This window comes from Nuphar pumila, chromosome 17 (assembly GCF_984573655.1).
Source record: "Nuphar pumila chromosome 17, dmNupPumi1.hap1.1, whole genome shotgun sequence".
Classification (NCBI taxonomy): Eukaryota; Viridiplantae; Streptophyta; class Magnoliopsida; order Nymphaeales; family Nymphaeaceae; genus Nuphar; species Nuphar pumila.
Genome location: NC_143265.1, coordinates 24,622,876 through 24,639,904, shown reverse-complemented (window position 1 = coordinate 24,639,904; position 17,029 = coordinate 24,622,876). Strand labels below are relative to the sequence as shown.

At 42.1% G+C, this 17,029-nt stretch overlaps 1 protein-coding gene across 3 annotated transcripts in view; it reads right to left on the bottom strand.

Moving 5' to 3' along the window:
• LOC149811810 (rab GTPase-activating protein 22-like) overlaps positions 1 to 17,029 on the bottom strand; it is a 131,723-nt gene that overhangs the window by 54,678 nt on the left and 60,016 nt on the right. The gene's annotated exons all lie outside the window — the stretch shown is intronic.

The following is a 17,029-nucleotide window of genomic DNA, read 5'->3' as shown; positions in this document are numbered from 1 at the left end:
CAGGTATACCATCCATCCCGGGGATACAAAGATGTTTAAGGATCTGCAGCGGAATTTTTGGTAGAGCGGCATGAAGCGTGAGGTAGCAGAGTTTGTGTCTAGATGTTTGACTTGCCAGCAGGTTAAGATCGAGCACCAGCGACCAGGTTAAGATCGAGCACTAGCGACCAGGTGGAGTCATGCAACAGATGGAGATCCCGTTATGGAAGTGGGAAGATATCGCTATGGATTTCGTTGTCGGGTTGCCTCAAACGAAGAGAAAGCACGACGCGATATGGGTGATAGTTGATCGACTCACTAAATCAGCGCACTTCTTGCCTTTCCATCTCGGCGAGTCACTGGACAGTCTTGCAGATATGTATATCCGGGAGATCGTGCGGTTGCACGGAGTGCCAACTTCTATCATATCTGACTGTGATCTGAGGTTCACATCGAGATTTTGGGGGAAACTTCAGCAAGCTTTGGGCACTAAACTAAGGTTTAGCACAGCTTTCCACCATCAAACTGATGGGCAGTCAGAACGCACTATTCAAACCCTCGAAGACATGTTGCAAGCTTGTATGATAGATTGGCATGGAGAGTGGGATTCTCACATATGTTTGGCTGAATTTGCGTACAATAATAGCTACCACGCGAGTATCGGCATGGCTCCTTACGAAGCTTTGTATGGGAGGCCATGTCGAGCACCGGTTTACTGGGATGAGGTAGGTGAGCGAAGGCTTGAGTCACCCATCGTACTCCAGCACTATACTCAGCAAGTACAACATATTCGGGAGCGTCTTCGTGTGGAAATCTCTACAAAAAAAGATTATGTGTAACACCACAATACAAGAAATACAAAGAGTGCACAAAGGCACAAAGGAGAACACTCACAAGTGCACGAAGGCACGGATACACATGCACAAAAGCATGAAACAAAATGAACTTCAATTCATAAGTTCCCAAGAGGGGCTTTACAATATTGCATATGCACTCACAAAAAAGGATATGTTTACAAGGGCCACTAAGGCCTATTTATAATGCAAAAAGAAGCCACAGGTGCAACTCAATATGCCTGTTGGAGCTGCACCCAACGGTCACATTTGTGACTGTTGGGGCAGCTCCAACAGCTATATGGAGTTGTCCCTTTCACAACAGTCAAAAAGAAAAAAAGTGTAAAAAGCAAAAGTAAATAAAAAAAGAAAAAGTAAAAATGTTAGCCCATTAGGGTGGCTGACACCTATTGAGTAAAAGGACTGAAATACCCTTGATGGGTATTTCAGTTTACAGTTAAAAGAGACATAATATTTTAACACTCCCCCTCAAACTTAGGGTGTCACGACCGAAAGTTTGCCAAGAAGGAAGTTAAATCTTGGAGAACACAACGCCTTGGTGAAGAAGTCTGCCAGTTGATATTCTGATATAACATAAGGAAGGTCAATGGTTTTTCTTAAATATTCTTCACGAACATAGTGGCAGTCCATCTCGATATACTTCGTGCGCTCATGAAATGTGTTATTTTTGGCAATTTAGATTGCACTTTTATTATCACAACATAATTTTGTGGGCCCTTGATGTAAAAACCACAAAAAAAAATTTGTTTTGGACCCGGGCCGGGTCGGGTCGGGTCCGGACCCATTTTCTTTAGGGTTTTAAGTAACCTGACGCAGGATCCCGAGCGCCGCACCCCCCGCCCCCTCTTCTCCCCCTTCGTTTTCGGGTAGATTGGGGAAACCCACCGAGGTTTCCCCTTTCATCGCACCCCCCAAGCTCTTTAAGAGCATTGCAGGAGGGCGAGGGGAGGCACGCCTCCCCTCTCGAGCTTCCTCCCCCTCGCACCGGTCTCCTTCCCTGCTGCGCCCGCCGCCGACGCCGGCCACCACTCCCAGGTACGCCGTTCTTCCATTTTCTCCTCCCTCTTTTCTTCCTCACCCCCCTCCTTGTCACCTCGCCGGGAGGCCGGCAGGCGGCTCACAACCACTGTCGCGGCCTCCCACCGCCTCCCTGTGCCATCGGGGCCCCGACAGGTGACCTACGCGGCCCCTGTCGTCCCCTTCTCTCGCTGGGGTTCGCCGGAGGGCCGACAGGGGACCTGAGGCCCCTGCGACACCCCCTTCTTTTTTTGTTTTTGCTGCCACCTTGTGGCCTTCGGCAGGGACGGGGCCCCCTGCCGTCCAGTGCTGTCGGCAGGGGCTCAGCCCCTGCCACTTCTTGCTGTCGGTAGGGGCTCAGCCCCTGCCACTGTGTGCTGTTGGCAGGGGCTCAGCCCCTGCCACTTCTTGTTGTTGGCAGGGGCTCAGCCCCTGCCACTTCTTGCTGTCGGCAGGGGTTGGCCCCTGTCGTCCTGTGCTGTCGGCAGGGGCTCAGCCCCTGCCACTGTGTGCTGTCGGCAGGGGCTCAGCCCCTGCCACTTCTTGCTATCGGCAGGGGCTCAGCCCCTGCCACTGTGTGTTGTTGGCAGGGGCTCAGCCCCTGCCACTTCTTGCTGTCGGCAGGGGTTGGCCCCTGCCGTCTTGTGCTTTCGGCAGGGGCTGGCCCCCTGCCATCCATTGCTGTCGGCAGCGGCTCAGCCCCTGCCACTGTGTGCTGTCGGCAGGGGCTCAGCCCCTGCCACTTCTTGCTGTCGGCAGGGGCTCAGCCCCTGCCACTATGTGTTGTTGGCAGGGGCTCAGCCCCTACCACTTCTTGCTGTCGGCAGGGGTTGGCCCCTGCCGTCCTGTGCTTTTGGCAGGGGCTGGCCCCCCTGCCATCTCATTGCTGTCGGCAGGGGCTCAGCCCCTGCCACTTCTTGCTGTCGGCAGGGGTTGGCCCCTGCCGTCCTGTGCTTTTAGCAGGGGCTGGCCCCCTGCCATCTCATTGCTGTCGGCAGGGGCTCAGCCCCTGCCACCGTGTGCTGTCGACAGGGGTTCGGCCCCTGCCACTTCATGCTGTTGGCAGGGGCTCAGCCCCTGCCACTTGGTGGCTGTCGGCAGGGGTTGGCCCCCTGCCGCCACGCTATGTTTTGACAGGGGCTCATCCCATGTCGCCCCGCTATTGTCGACAGGCAGGGGCTTGTCCCCTGTCGCTTGTCTGTTTTCGGCCAGCAGGGGCACACCCCTGCTGTCTCTCTCTTTTCCTATCGGCAGACTTGTTTTTCTACTTCTCTGCATAATAATTAAAGTAGCATTGTTGCAGACCTCGCATCGGACCCCCGCTCTGGCTCCGCGGCCTGAGCCTCGTATCATCTACACGCGTAGACGCACGCAGCTGCACGATATCTCGAGGTAGGGGAAAGTCGCACGATGGGTTTGTAAGAATGAAATAAAATTATAAGGATTTTGTGATAGAATAGTTTATTTGGCATGCATTCTCACTCGTAGAATTTCCTAACTGGTGATTATCTGTGTTGTGTTTCTGCATCTGTATTCTTTTGAAATTTCATGCTTATTGTTGAAGCTCTACGAGTAGACTCATTGCTAGAAAGACCTTATTCCTGTATTTTCGCCTTGCTCACTGTTATAAGTTACTATAAATGCCTTATTGATTATTGCCTGATGAATCTTGGATGCGACTTCTTGATTCTTAGTATTCGAGCATGCCAAGCATAATACAGACATTTATGAAACCTTGTGATGGGTTATCTATCGAGAACCCACAAATTTACTTTCGTAATTAGACCTGAAGATAAGTATGATACAAATAGTACGGGAGGTCATTCAGTACCTCAAAGTGATTAAGAATCTCCTTATTGATATCCATGAGATAATACCGGCCTCCACAGGCCCCTCTGCTCAGAGAGCAATTCATGTTATGCATGAACCAAAAGAATCATAAAACATTATGTTGCCCTCTCATCGTAGTTGTACCTCTAGGAAGGTACGATCGTACTTTTGGACAAGTACGTCCTATGTGGGTTACGAAGGTGGGATAATGAGGTTGTAGCAACCTCGATGAGTGCAATTAGCACAATGCTGAGATCACATAAATGGTGACCATTCGTCTTCACAGGCAAGATGCTCAAGTGGGTCTAATGGACCAGAGCATGTAGGATGGGGCGGTGGTTAAGAAACCCCCGTCGTACCCATCCGATCTTCACGGTTCATCAAGGGAGAGGATGGATGGTACAAAGACTCCGATGGACAGGTTGTTAACAACCACCCCACGGGCAAAAGACTCGGTTTTCCCCAGTCATCGGAATTAGGGGAATTGGGATTACCATAAATTATCCTAGGTGGTAACTCCCAGGCACTTCTGCAGAAGTTGGATGCATCCATGGGCCACGAATGCCTTTGGGGATTTACTCTCTTGGTCACTGACCATCCCCTTAGGAGCAAACTCAGTCAGCCATCCGGGTTAATGAAAACACCTGACATAATAAACCCCCGGATCGGTCTCGGCTGTTTCTACGTTTCGCGTCTGTGCGTACCCACAGGCCAGTTAATATCAGAATTTAAAGAATATATTCATGAATAGTTGTAGATGACTGAGACTTACACTGCTTCAACTAACAACTCTTTGCACTTATTACATTTGTTAGAATAGACTAAAGTTGCTTTAATTGCTTAAATATCATAACTGTTTATCTCATGAATGTCCTGTTTTATTTTCATTCTGCTTATCTGTTCGTGCACCTACTGGTTTGTTATGAAACTGACCCATTTCATGGGCAGGTGAGGAGTAGGACTTCACTGGCGGCCGATGGCGTGGTGCAACGTGGATCAAGATTCATCTTCTTTCTGCTGGCGGCTTGGCTCTGGGACTTTTTGGAGTTTTCTTAGATTTATTGAACTTTGGAATAAAATGCTCATTTTGTAATAAACTGCAGATTTTAATCTATTGCCTTATTTCTTAAATTCCTTTAAGTTGTTGTACATGTGAATGATGGTTTTTCAGCTAACGTACCCAGAATTGTTGACTTGTGTTCATTTCTAAATGTCTTCCGCTGTTATTTTTAAAAGTTAAAACTTTAAATTTTTGAAAGGTTTTTCGATAAAGTTTTCGAAATCACAAGTCGAAATTTTGGGGCGTAACACTTGAACTTGAATATTCATATCTTCCAACAAGTTGCGAATCCAAACAATCTCCATGGTAGTAGATGCCATGGCTCTATACTCAGCTTCGGTGGATGAAAGCGATACTTTTTGCTGCTTCTTGCATCTCCAAGAGATTAATGATTCACCTAAAAAAATACATAAACCAATGGTGGAGTGACGGTTATTTGTGTCACCTCCCCAATCAGAGTCAGTATAAGCAATTAAACTGAATTCAGACGTAGAAGATAGAAATACTCTCTTGTTTACTGTACCCTTTATGTATCTGATGATGCGAAGGATGGCGCTCATATGGACTGTAGTAGGTGCATGTTGAAATTGACTAGCAACATGTACTACATGAGAAATATCAGGCCTGGTAATGCTGAGATACGTTAGGGATCCAATCAGTTGCCGGTAAGGTGTGGGATCTTTTAAGAGAATCCCATCATCAATCTTCATCTTCGAACCTACTATTTCAGGAGTTTCGCAGACCTTGTCATCTGTGATTCCTGATCTATCAAGAATCTCACAAGCAAGTTTAGTTTGAGACAAAAAATAGCCTCTCTGAGAATAGGCAACCTCAATTCCCAAAAAATATGTCAGAAATCCTAAGTCTGACATTTTAAATTTTGAAGTCAAAATAGATTTAATGCTCTTGATTCCTTTGATATCATCACCTGTTATTAACATATCATCAACATATAATAATAATATAACAATCCCTGCATCAAATTTTTTAACAAACAATGCAGTGTCAGTATAGCATGAAGTGAAACCATTTTCAGTCATTACATTGTTAAACCTATCGTACCAAGCCTTGGATGCTTGTTTCAGTCCATAAAGAGCTTTACGAAGACAAAGAACTTTGTTTTTAGGGATTTCCATATCAGGTGGAGCATCCATGTAACTTCTTTATTAAGATCTCCATTTAAAAAGGCATTTTTGACATCCATTTGGTAAATATTCCATTTTCGAATTGAAGCAATGGTGATAAGACATCTGACAGTAACCATATGAGCTACTGGAGCAAATGTCTCTTCATAGTCAATCTCATATTCTTGACTGTACCCTTTAGCTACAAGACGAGCCTTATACCTTTCAAGAGAACTATCACTCTTAGTCTTGACCTTGAACACCCATCGACATCCTATAGTTTTCTTGTCATTGGGAAGAGATTGAAATTCCCAAGTATTAGCTTTCTTAAGAGCTTTGAGTTCACTCTCCGTGGCTTCTCTCCATTCAGTACATTGTTTGGCTTCTCCAAAAAATTTTGGTTCAAAATAAGAGTGAATGGCACTCAAACAAGCTCGATATTTAGGAGAGAAAGAATCAAAAGATACGAATCTAGAGGGAGTCCTTCTAGTTCTTTCAGTTCTCCTAGGATGAGAATCATGAGTGGAAATAGTCTTACTAGGTTCACTATAAAGTTCAATAGCACTCCTAAAGGTGCTTCTATCTCTATGCGAATAAGTGATGGGTTCTCTAGATACATTTTCTTCTTGAGGGGTAGAAGGGTTAGAGTTATTGTTCATCACAACAATTTCATTTTCACTATTATATGTTGATTCATCATCACTAGAGATATCATCATCCTTAGATAAAAGGTCAAAAAGAAAGGAGTAATCGGCATTTTCTAAATGAGATTCATTTTTTTCAAAACCAGTATCATTTTCCAAAAAAGTTACATTCCTTCAAACATATAATTTATCATTCTTAGAGTCATAACATCGAAATCCTTTTTGAGTTTCCGAATAGCCAAGGAAAGCACAAGGAATGGTTTTTGGTGAGAGTTTATCATTTTTATCGGTAAGAACAAAGCACTTACAACCAAAAACTCTCAACCTATTATAATCAGGTTCTTTTTCATATAGAATCTCAAAGGAAGAAATTTTATCTAAATTTTTGGATGGAAGTCGGTTGATAAGATAGACGGAAGCAAGAGTCGCTTCGGCCCAAAAATTTTTAGGAATATTTTGGGAAATGCGAAGGGTTCTAGTGGTTTCAATGATATGCCTATGCTTTCTTTCGGTCAAACCATTTTGTTGTGGGGTCTTAGGACACGATCTTTGATGGACAATGCCACAATCCTCAAGATATTTCTTAAACTCATTAGAGAGATATTCACCTCTGGAATCGGTCCTAAATATCTTTAAATTACTATTAAATTAATTTTTAATCATCATATGATATGTTTTAAAACATGAAAAACTTCGTGCTTATGTTTGAGAAAATGTATCCAACAATATCATGAGAAATCATCCACAAAAATCACATAGTAAGCAAAACCACCTTTGGATATGACAGGTCCCGGTCCCCAAACATCCGAGTGAATAATTTCAAAAGGTTTAGTACTAAACATAGTTCTTGGTTCAAAAGATATACTTCTCATTTTTCCAAGAATACAATCATTACAAGAGAAAGTATTTTTACAAAGATCTTTAACAAAATGTAGATAGGATAACTTGGTAATGTTGGGATGACCAAGTCTCTTGTGTCAAACATTTATGTCTTTATGTTGGGCCACATTACAAAAGATGTTTTTAGGAATTTGAAGAAAGTCCACATAGTACAAGTCTCCTTTCCTAGAGCCTTCCCCAATCAATCTCCCAGACCGGTGATCCTGTATTAAACATTTATTAGATGAGAATTGAATGTTACACCCAAGGTCCGTGAGTTGAGAAACGGAAAGCAAGTTTAAATTTAATTTTGTTATAAGTCTAATTTTTGGAATAAAGAAGTTTTGGGTTTTAAAATTTCCAATTCCCTTAATTTCTAGAGAAGTACCATCCGCGGTCGAAACAAAAGAAGGTGACACATTTTTAGAATATTCGGAAAGAGATGAAATGTTTGGGGTCATATGAAAGGATGCACCCGAATCTAAGAGCCAAGAAGTTTTACCTGGAGGAGAAGAGGTGGATACGGCGGCACCGGAAATAGCTCCCTTTAGAAGAGGTTGAAGAGCCTCCACAATTTGATTGAGAGATAGAGCTTCTTTTGAAGATTCCTCTTTGGATGGTTGAGATGTAGTTGCCATTGCTAGAAATTTCTTCCATTTTGGGCAAACCGGTTTGATATGACCCGGTTCATTGCAAAAGTGACACGAGATTTTGCTATAATCTCTTCTTCCTCCTTGATTTTGATTCTTAAAATGAGGAGGTCTATATGTTCTTAAATTGTTACCGGGTCTAGAAACGACATGAACACCATCACATTCTTCTTGATTTGTGGACATTGCAAGCACACTAGGATTTTGCTTGCTAATGCTCATACGGGTTTCCTCTCCACTTAATTTAGTTAAGACATCTTCAAGAGGAGAGGTAAAAGAGGATAGGAGACAAGATCTTATTTGCTCAAACTCGGTCCTTAGCCCATTCAAAAAATTGAAGAATCGGTCTTCTTCTAATTGCTTATGACGAAGCTCTATGGCTTCTCCACTCCACTTGGGTTCAAGCATGGCAAGCTCATCCCAAATTGAAGAGAGTTCTGCAAAATACTCTCTTATAGACATATCACCTTGAACAAGAGTTAACGCTCTCTTTTGAAGATAATACTTATGGGACAAGTCCCTAGAAGTATACATCTTCTCAAGATACTCCCACGCTTGAGAAGCCTTTTTAAACTTTATAATGTTGGCATTAATCCTTGTCTCAACGGAAGAGAAAATCCAAGACAAGATCTTGAAATTCTTCATATCCCATTCCTCATGTTTCCTACTATATTCCTCAAGAGCATTAGTTCTTTCATCTCCCTCAAGGATTTTGATTTCCCCTTCTTTAACCAAAGTAATTTTAGACTCGGGTTCCGGAATCGAGCCTTGAATGTAACCCCAAAGCCCTTTCCCTTTGATGTGAGCTTCCATATTTCCAGCCCACACATGATAATTTGAGTCATTTAGCTTGAAACCAAGAGAAAAATGGCAGTCTTTCTCACCCATTAGATAAGAAAGAAGAAAGAAAAGAATACGTACCACAATAAGATATTAAATCTTTCTTGTTGTAGTAATCTTCTAAAATATTGAATGAAGAAGAGCCTCAAGTCCAATCACCAAAAAGTTGAAGGCACGTTTTTCGAGGCACTTGATATTGAGAAGAATCACACCAATTTCTTTCTCCAAACAACCTTGCTTTGATACCATGTGAAAATCTCTACAAAAAAAGATTGTGTGTAACACCACAATACAAGAAATACAAAGAGTGCACAAAGGCACAAAGGAGAACACTCACAAGTGCACGAAGGCACGGATACACATGCACAAAAGCATGAAACAAAATGAACTTCAATTCATAAGTTCCCAAGAGGGGCTTTACAATATTGCATATGCACTCACAAAAAAGGATATGTTTATAAGGGCCACTAAGGCCTATTTATAATGCAAAAAGAAGCCACAGGTGCAGCTCAACATGACTGTTGGAGCTGCACCCAACGGTCACATTTGTGACTGTTGGGGCAGCTCCAACAGCTATATGGAGTTGTCCCTTTCACAACAGTCAAAAAGAAAAAAGTGTAAAAAGCAAAAGTAAATAAAAAAAGAAAAAGTAAAAATGTTAGCCCATTAGGGTGACAGACACCTATTGAGTAAAAGGACTGAAATACCCCTGATGGGTATTTCAGTTTACAGTTAAAAGAGACATAATATTTTAACACTTCGTACTGCTCAGAGCTGGCAAAAGAGTTATGTCGACCATCGTCATTGAGAACTTTCCTTCGCAGTTGGAGATCTGGTGTTTGTTAAGATATCTCCGACAAAGGGTGTTTTTCATTTCGGAAAGAAGGGAAAATTGAGTCCCAGATATGTTGGACCTTTCAAGATTTTAGAGCGGATAGGTAAGACAGCCCATCGTGTGGCGTTACCCCCGCAATACGCTCATATTCACAACGTATTTCATGTGTCCATGTTGCGGAAGTACGTCCACGATTCATCCCATATTATTTGCATTGACGACGTGGATATTCGTGATAACCTAACCTTCAAGGAAAAGTCGATAGAGATTGTTGATCGTTGCGAGCGAGTAACGAGATCAAGAACGATACCTTTTGTTAAGGTTCGGTGGCGGCATCATGGCATCGATGAGTGTACTTGGGAGCCAGAGGCTGATGTAAGGGATAAATACCCTGAATTGTATGCATGAGTCTAATCGCAATAAAATTTCGCGGATGTAATGTTCGGGAAAAAAAAAAACGAGTACGACACGTGTCGGACACGCGCCAGGCACGTCTCTCGGTCGGCCGTTGATACCGGATCCGAGCCCAGCCCGGATCCGGCTTCTCGATCTTTCGAGAAGCCAATACACCCCCCTTTTTATAACGGCACGGGTGTCTCGGGCGAGGGCATTTTCCCTCGCCTGATTCTCTCTCTTCCCTCTCTGCCCTTTTTAGTCTCCGTCGCCTCCACCCTTCGGTCGATGATCGTGTGAACGGCTCTCCGACAACTATCTTGGTGGCAGTCGACAACCGTCCGTGCTAGCATCGGTGACCCGCCGTATTCGCCCTCTCCTTTGCCGACTCGCCGCCGGTAACCATAGGTAGCTACCCCCCCCCCCCTCCTCGCCTCCCGGAGGTTCGTGCGTCGACAGGGGGTGCTTGGCCCCCTGTCACCATCGGTTTGTCGGCAGGGGGCTCGACCCCCTGTCCTTGTATGTTTGTCGGCAGGGGGCGGAGCCCCCCTGTCGTTGTTGTGTTGCCGGCAGGGGGCTCCGCCCCCTATCGCTGTTTGTTTGCCGGCAGGGGGCTCCGCCCCCTGTCGCTGTCTGTTTGCCAGCAGGGGGCGGATCCCCCTATCGTTGTTCTGTTTGCCGGCAGGGGCCTCCGCCCCATGTCGCTTCTGTTTGCCGACAGGGGGCTCCGCCCCCTATCGCTGTCTACTTGCCGGCAAGGGGCTCTGCCTCTTGTCGTTGTTATTTTAGCCGCATGTCACTTGTTTCGTTGTTCGTCAGGGACTCTGCTTTCCTGTCCTTCCTGGGTGGTCAGGCCCTTGTTTTACGTTTTCTTACATGCTAACCTTTTTACGCTTGCAGGTTGCACGACGGAGTGTACTCGTGTCTCGTGGCCTGAGACTCTTCGCACTTACGCCCGCAGGCGTCTAGGAACTCGCAACTCCCCAAGTAGGGGAAAGTTGCGCGAAAGGACTTTTAATGAACTAAACTGAACTAAAGAAAAGATAATCAAATAATATATATTTATATATATATACATATAAGCTATATGTACGTTCTTTAATTCAAGGATGCGGTTTCGCGATCCTTGTCTTGTTTACTTTCCAGCACTTTACTTTCTATTGTCGCCGCGCTATATGTGCCTAGGCTTTACTTTCTGTTCTTTAACTCAGGGACGTGGTTTCGCGATCCTTGTCCTATTTACTTTCCACCACTTTACTTTTTGTTGTCGTCGCGTTATATGTGCCTAGGCCTTACTTTCTGTCTTTTAAACTCAAGGACGTGGTTTCGCGATCCTTGTCATGTTTACCTTTCAGCAATTTACTTTTTGTTTCCCCGCGCTTTATGTGCCTTGGCTGTTTACGTTTCAGCACTTTACTTTCTGTTGCCCCGCGCTTTATGTGCCTTGGCTGTTTACGTTTCAGCACTTTACTTATGTTCCCCCACGCTTTATGCGCTTTGGCTGTTTACGTTTCAGCACTTTACTTTTTGTTGCCCCGCGCTTTATGCGCCTCGGCCTTGTGCTTGACTTGCTTATTTATGCTTTTACTGATTCGCTTCTTGCCTGCGCCATGTAGATTGTGATCATGCTATTGTTTCTACTTTTCGGGTACCTCTAGAAATCGCTGTCAGCATCTGAGCTTGTTTTGAGTGTTTCCTTGTGGCTTGTAGTTATAAGCCTAGCCACATTTCTTGGCAATGTTATGCAATGCTTTGATGCGTAGCACGAAGTGAATAGGCCTCATGATATGCGAAAGAGCACAATTATGAACATCTCACTAAATGGTAATCATGCGCCTTCACAGGCAAGATGCTCAAGTGGGTCGAATAGACCAGGGCATGTAGAGCAAGGCGATGACGAAGAAAAACCTCTCATCGTACTTGTTCGGGCTGGTTCCTCAAGAGAGAGGATGGATGGTGCAAAACCTCCGATGGACAGGCCATTCATGGCTATTACGGGCAAAGACCCGGCTTCCCCAGTCATCAGAGGTAAGGGAAATGGCGTTACCATAAGTATCCTAGGTGGTAATCGCCCGGCACTTCTGCAGAAGTTGGATGCATCCTTGGGCCTTGTTTAGCCTTTGGGGACTTACTCTCTTGACCACTAGTCGTCCCCTTAGAAGCGGACTCAGTCAGTCCTTCGGGGTATAATAAAATACATAGCATAATGAACCCCTGAATGGATCTCGGTTGTTTGTACGTTTTATACATTGTGCGTACCCACAATGTCCAGATAATAATCAGATCACATTATGGCAAGCTCACAGTTGTTCTTTGTTCTTGCTTTTGACTGCATGCTTTTACCTTGCTATCAGTTTGTTATTTGCGATAGTTAGAAGGTATGCATGATAAGTCTGCTTGTTACTGCTTACAGTTAGATTGTTATCACTGTAATACTAGTCTGCTTGAGCTCATGATGATATCTTGGTTAGCTTTGCTATTCACTTGCGCCTGTTGCATCAGTTTCTATTTGCTTAGATTTGAGCATGCTTTAGATTAGTTGTTGTTCATCTTATTCTTTTTGCGGACCTACCAGTTTTCAGGACTGACCCCATTTTTATGGGTGTAGGTGACAGGTAGCTCTTCTTACTGGCGGCGGTGCAAATGCTACATGATCAAAGCCTCACCTCTCCCGTCGACACGCTGGCTATTTGGTTTTGTACTTTTGTTGTTTTGGGTGGATACCCTTCTGCTTTGTACAAACTAAACCCTTTTTATAGATAAACTCTCTTCTATCTTTTGCTCACTATTTTGGCATAGTTAGGAAATGGGTTTGTGTTTGTGCTGGGTCTTTTTGCTAACGTGCTCAGAAGAATCAACTTGTGCTTTTATCTAAAACCTTTGGTATCTTTAAAAATCTTTGCTGCAAACTCTGACTTTTGAAGGTAATTTCATTCAAATCTTCTTGTCTCAGGTCGAACTTCTCGGGCGTTACACCCAGTGCGGTCAACCTGACCTGGGGTGCATTGACCGTACCCAGGGTCATTTATGTCCAACTTTTGGACTTTATATATATATATATATATATATTTATACTTTTGCCGCAGCCCTACACCCAAGTTTTTTTAAAGTGCCGCATCCCCCGCACCCGCACCCACACCCGCATCCGTACCCATACCCGTACATGTACCCATACTCATACCCATACCCGTACTCGTACCCGTACATGTACCCGTACCCATGTGACATAGACCATGAGAGTATTTGAGCATTGTTACCCTCACAGTCTATGTAGTCAAAACTCAAAAGCTCCAACTAGGCACCAACTAGTTCGCCTAGTCAATCTAGGCGTAAGTAAAAGGCCTAGGCTTTGCAATTCCTAGGTGGGTACCCTAAAAGGTACCAATTTTGCCAACCAAGCACTGACTAAGGTGCCTAGTCAACGATTAAGCTACCTCCGCCAAGGCATGAGGGCAATTTAGACATTTACTATTTTTATCTATATTTTGTTATTTTTTGTATATATATAATCATATATATGTGCATGTGTTTGTGTGATTTGTTTTGTGAAATCATGAAAACATGCTGAGTTATTATATATATGTGTGTGTGTGTTATTTTGCTTTTGGGATTTTTCTGGGAAACAATGAATGCATGCAGAGTTAATTTTAATTGATTATGTTATATATATATATATATATATATATATATATATATATATATATATATATATTGTGTGTGTACAATTATATACATGTATATTTTGGTTATGTATATTAATATATTTTGTGAAATCATGTATAATTTTGTACTTGTGTCTTATTAGTAAAAGAAATATATTTTTATGTATACTTTATGTACTTTTCTATATTTTAATTGGGGTACTGATTAGTCTGACTAGTCCTGCCTAGTCTTTTTAGGGGTCTACTGACTAGTCACTGCCTAGTGCTTTTGACTACATAGCTCCCAATCCTCTATTTTTTCTTGATATTCTTGCAACGCTTTCTCCTTTTCTTTGGAGCGAGACTTGATTTGGTCTTCTTCCCTTGTTAGCGTAAGTTGGGGTTTATTAGTAGTTTCACTAACACCCCATAACTTTTTTCTCTTGATATGGTTTTTCATGGCAATAACCCACATCAAGTAGTTACTTTCGTTGAGCTTGTAGGAGATCACTGAAGAGGATTCTCTTTCACCCATAGTGGCAAGCACATAAAAGGAGATGGCTTGAGGATGACTTGGAATGCTTGAAGATGTCCACCACCACAAAGAGAGCACACTTAATGACTTTCAACAGTACATGAGCCCTAAGCTCTTATACCATGAAATGAAACAAGATGTGCACAATTACAATGCCAACAAAGGGCAACACAAGTGCACAAAGACAAGGTCTCTAATGGACCAATTATAATCTCATAAAAGAGATACATAAGATCATAATCTTCACAAAAACACAATGTAAAAACAAATAATTTTATAACTTCACAAATATGCTTCTATTTGTAGGGCCTTACATAGAGGAAAGGGGAGGCAGTCCATTGACTAGTTGGACTGCTTCCCAACAGTCATATTTTGAATATGACATCAAAAACATAAAAATAAAAGCAATTTAAAAAAGACTATACAGTCCCGGATGGACTGTATTTATTATATAAATAAAAAAGACCAAAATACCCTTGATATATATATATATGATAATATATATATATACATTATAATTTATCGCAAACCCCAGTGGTACGTTGAATAATAACTGGTGGGGGTCTAAATAACCGCAGCTTGTCTTTCAAAAAAAAATAGAATCTATTTAAGCAAATAACTGAGCAGCCATTTCATTACATGAATGGGTTACAACCTGTTAAGAAATATGTAACATGGTGTCATCTGTTATATTTTTGCCTTGTATATACCTTGTATACTCAAACATGCATAGAGGTGCTTCTTCTTTTTTTTGAATTTTTCTATGCATTCAAGGTATATTAGAGGTATACCTATTGGTAATGTATTTTTGTTTTTTGTATAGTAAAGGTATACCTATTAGGTTAAAATTATGTATACTTAATATACTCTAGATTGTTTCTATTTTGGTCATTATTGAATGACTAAACATTTTATTTTTTATATTTTTTATTTGTTGAATGACCAACTAGCCATTGAGATTTGCTCTAAAACCAAACTAGTTGTTGGGATTTGCTGTAACGGCTAGTTTAACTAGTCAAACTAGGCATTAAATATCCTCTATATATTTTTCCTTTTTGTTGTATAGTTGAAAGAGTGATGAGTTTAAATAGGTTCTTGTGCATGATTGTTTGTACTGAGGATTTCCTGTAAATTGTGTGAAAATTTTTTATTAATAAAAATATTTGATTTTTATATTTCTTGTTCTTGTTTTTGGCTTTGTATTGTATGTTGTAGCCAAATGCATTGTGATAGTGAATGTGGATTTCATTTGTTTTAATGAAATTATTATTATTTTTAGAAAAAAATTAAAAAATGCACTTAATTTATTAATGATAATAAAAAAGACACTTAAGATTTACAAATTGTCAAAAACATACCAAAACTTCCTCATGGTTAATTAAAAGAACCCACAGTATATTTCCATCAAATGTGTGCTGAAATTACAATTTGACCTTCAAAAAGAAATTTACTAGGTAGTTCTCTTTCTATATCTTTAATTAGATTGTCTCCATAGCCCTTTCAGATTGAAGTTTGCATCTGTTCTTTCTCTGAAAGAAGGCCCGAACATCTAAAATAACTTATGTTTTAGATTCTTGAAATATTCAAAGTTTTGTTTTGTTTTTTTCGTTTGGTTTTATGAACCTCTTACCGAAAACAATCAAAAGTGTATGGAGTTCACAAGTTGATTATCCAAACCCATCCCACTCTAGTGCTGAAAACCCTTCAATAGAACCACAAAAGAAAGAAGCTCTTCATCTGGCCAAAGCTTGAAATAAAAAATAAAAAATATTAAAAAATAAAAACGAAAGAAATAGATGCAGACTGCAATGAAAACAAGATGCTAAAGGAGGCAGGATTAGGGGTGTCAACAGGTCAGGTTTGGTTCGGACACAAGTGGAACCAGACTTGGACCAGATTTTTGGGTATGGTATTGGATCCGGACCCGGATTTACTATAAGAGAAACCATACCTGGACTCGAAAAGAATTACATGAACCAGACCCGGACCATACTCGGTAAAATAATACTTTTTATTATTTTTACATTGAAAATTTGTGGGTCTTAATCGGAACTCGGGTCGGACCCAGGTCTGGTATAAAATTTCACAAACTATACCCGGATCCATGTATTAATCGGACCTTTGGGTCCGGACCCGGGTCATAATTGGGTCTTTTTATTTGTCACCATACCTGGACCCTATAGGGTTTCGTCCGCGGGTTGGGTGCAGGTAAACCAGACCCGTTGACACCCCTGTGCGGGACCCAGCAATAAACACGGAACTGTTCGGATTTAAAAAAAGTGAGACAAGGTTAGGGTTTTGGTGCGTTGTTGGGATGCAAACTGTTGAATGACCGAAGCTTATGATGTGCAATATCTGAAAAGAAACAATTATGGTTTTAAAGAAACATAGAAAAAATAGAAGAAAAACATAAGAGAGAGAGAGAGATTCCTTGGCCTTGGCATCGGACATGTTGGCCATCATAAGAGGTAGAAGAAGAAGCCTTGTTGAAGAATGGTGGGCCAATGGCGAAGACTAACAAATGTGGTAAAGATATTAGAAAGCTTAACAAATGAAAAGAAAATGAGGGTAAATCAGTAAATTTACTATCAAAACTCAATATGGGCTTGTGTCTATATCACACGGACTCTTCTAACAGGGCACCGCACCTGCACCCAGGCGGGTGCAACACTTGGACACAGCTTCCTTTGTGTTAGGTGAAGTCAACCACACTGAGGTCCATTTCTATCCAAAAGTAGATTCAGTTAA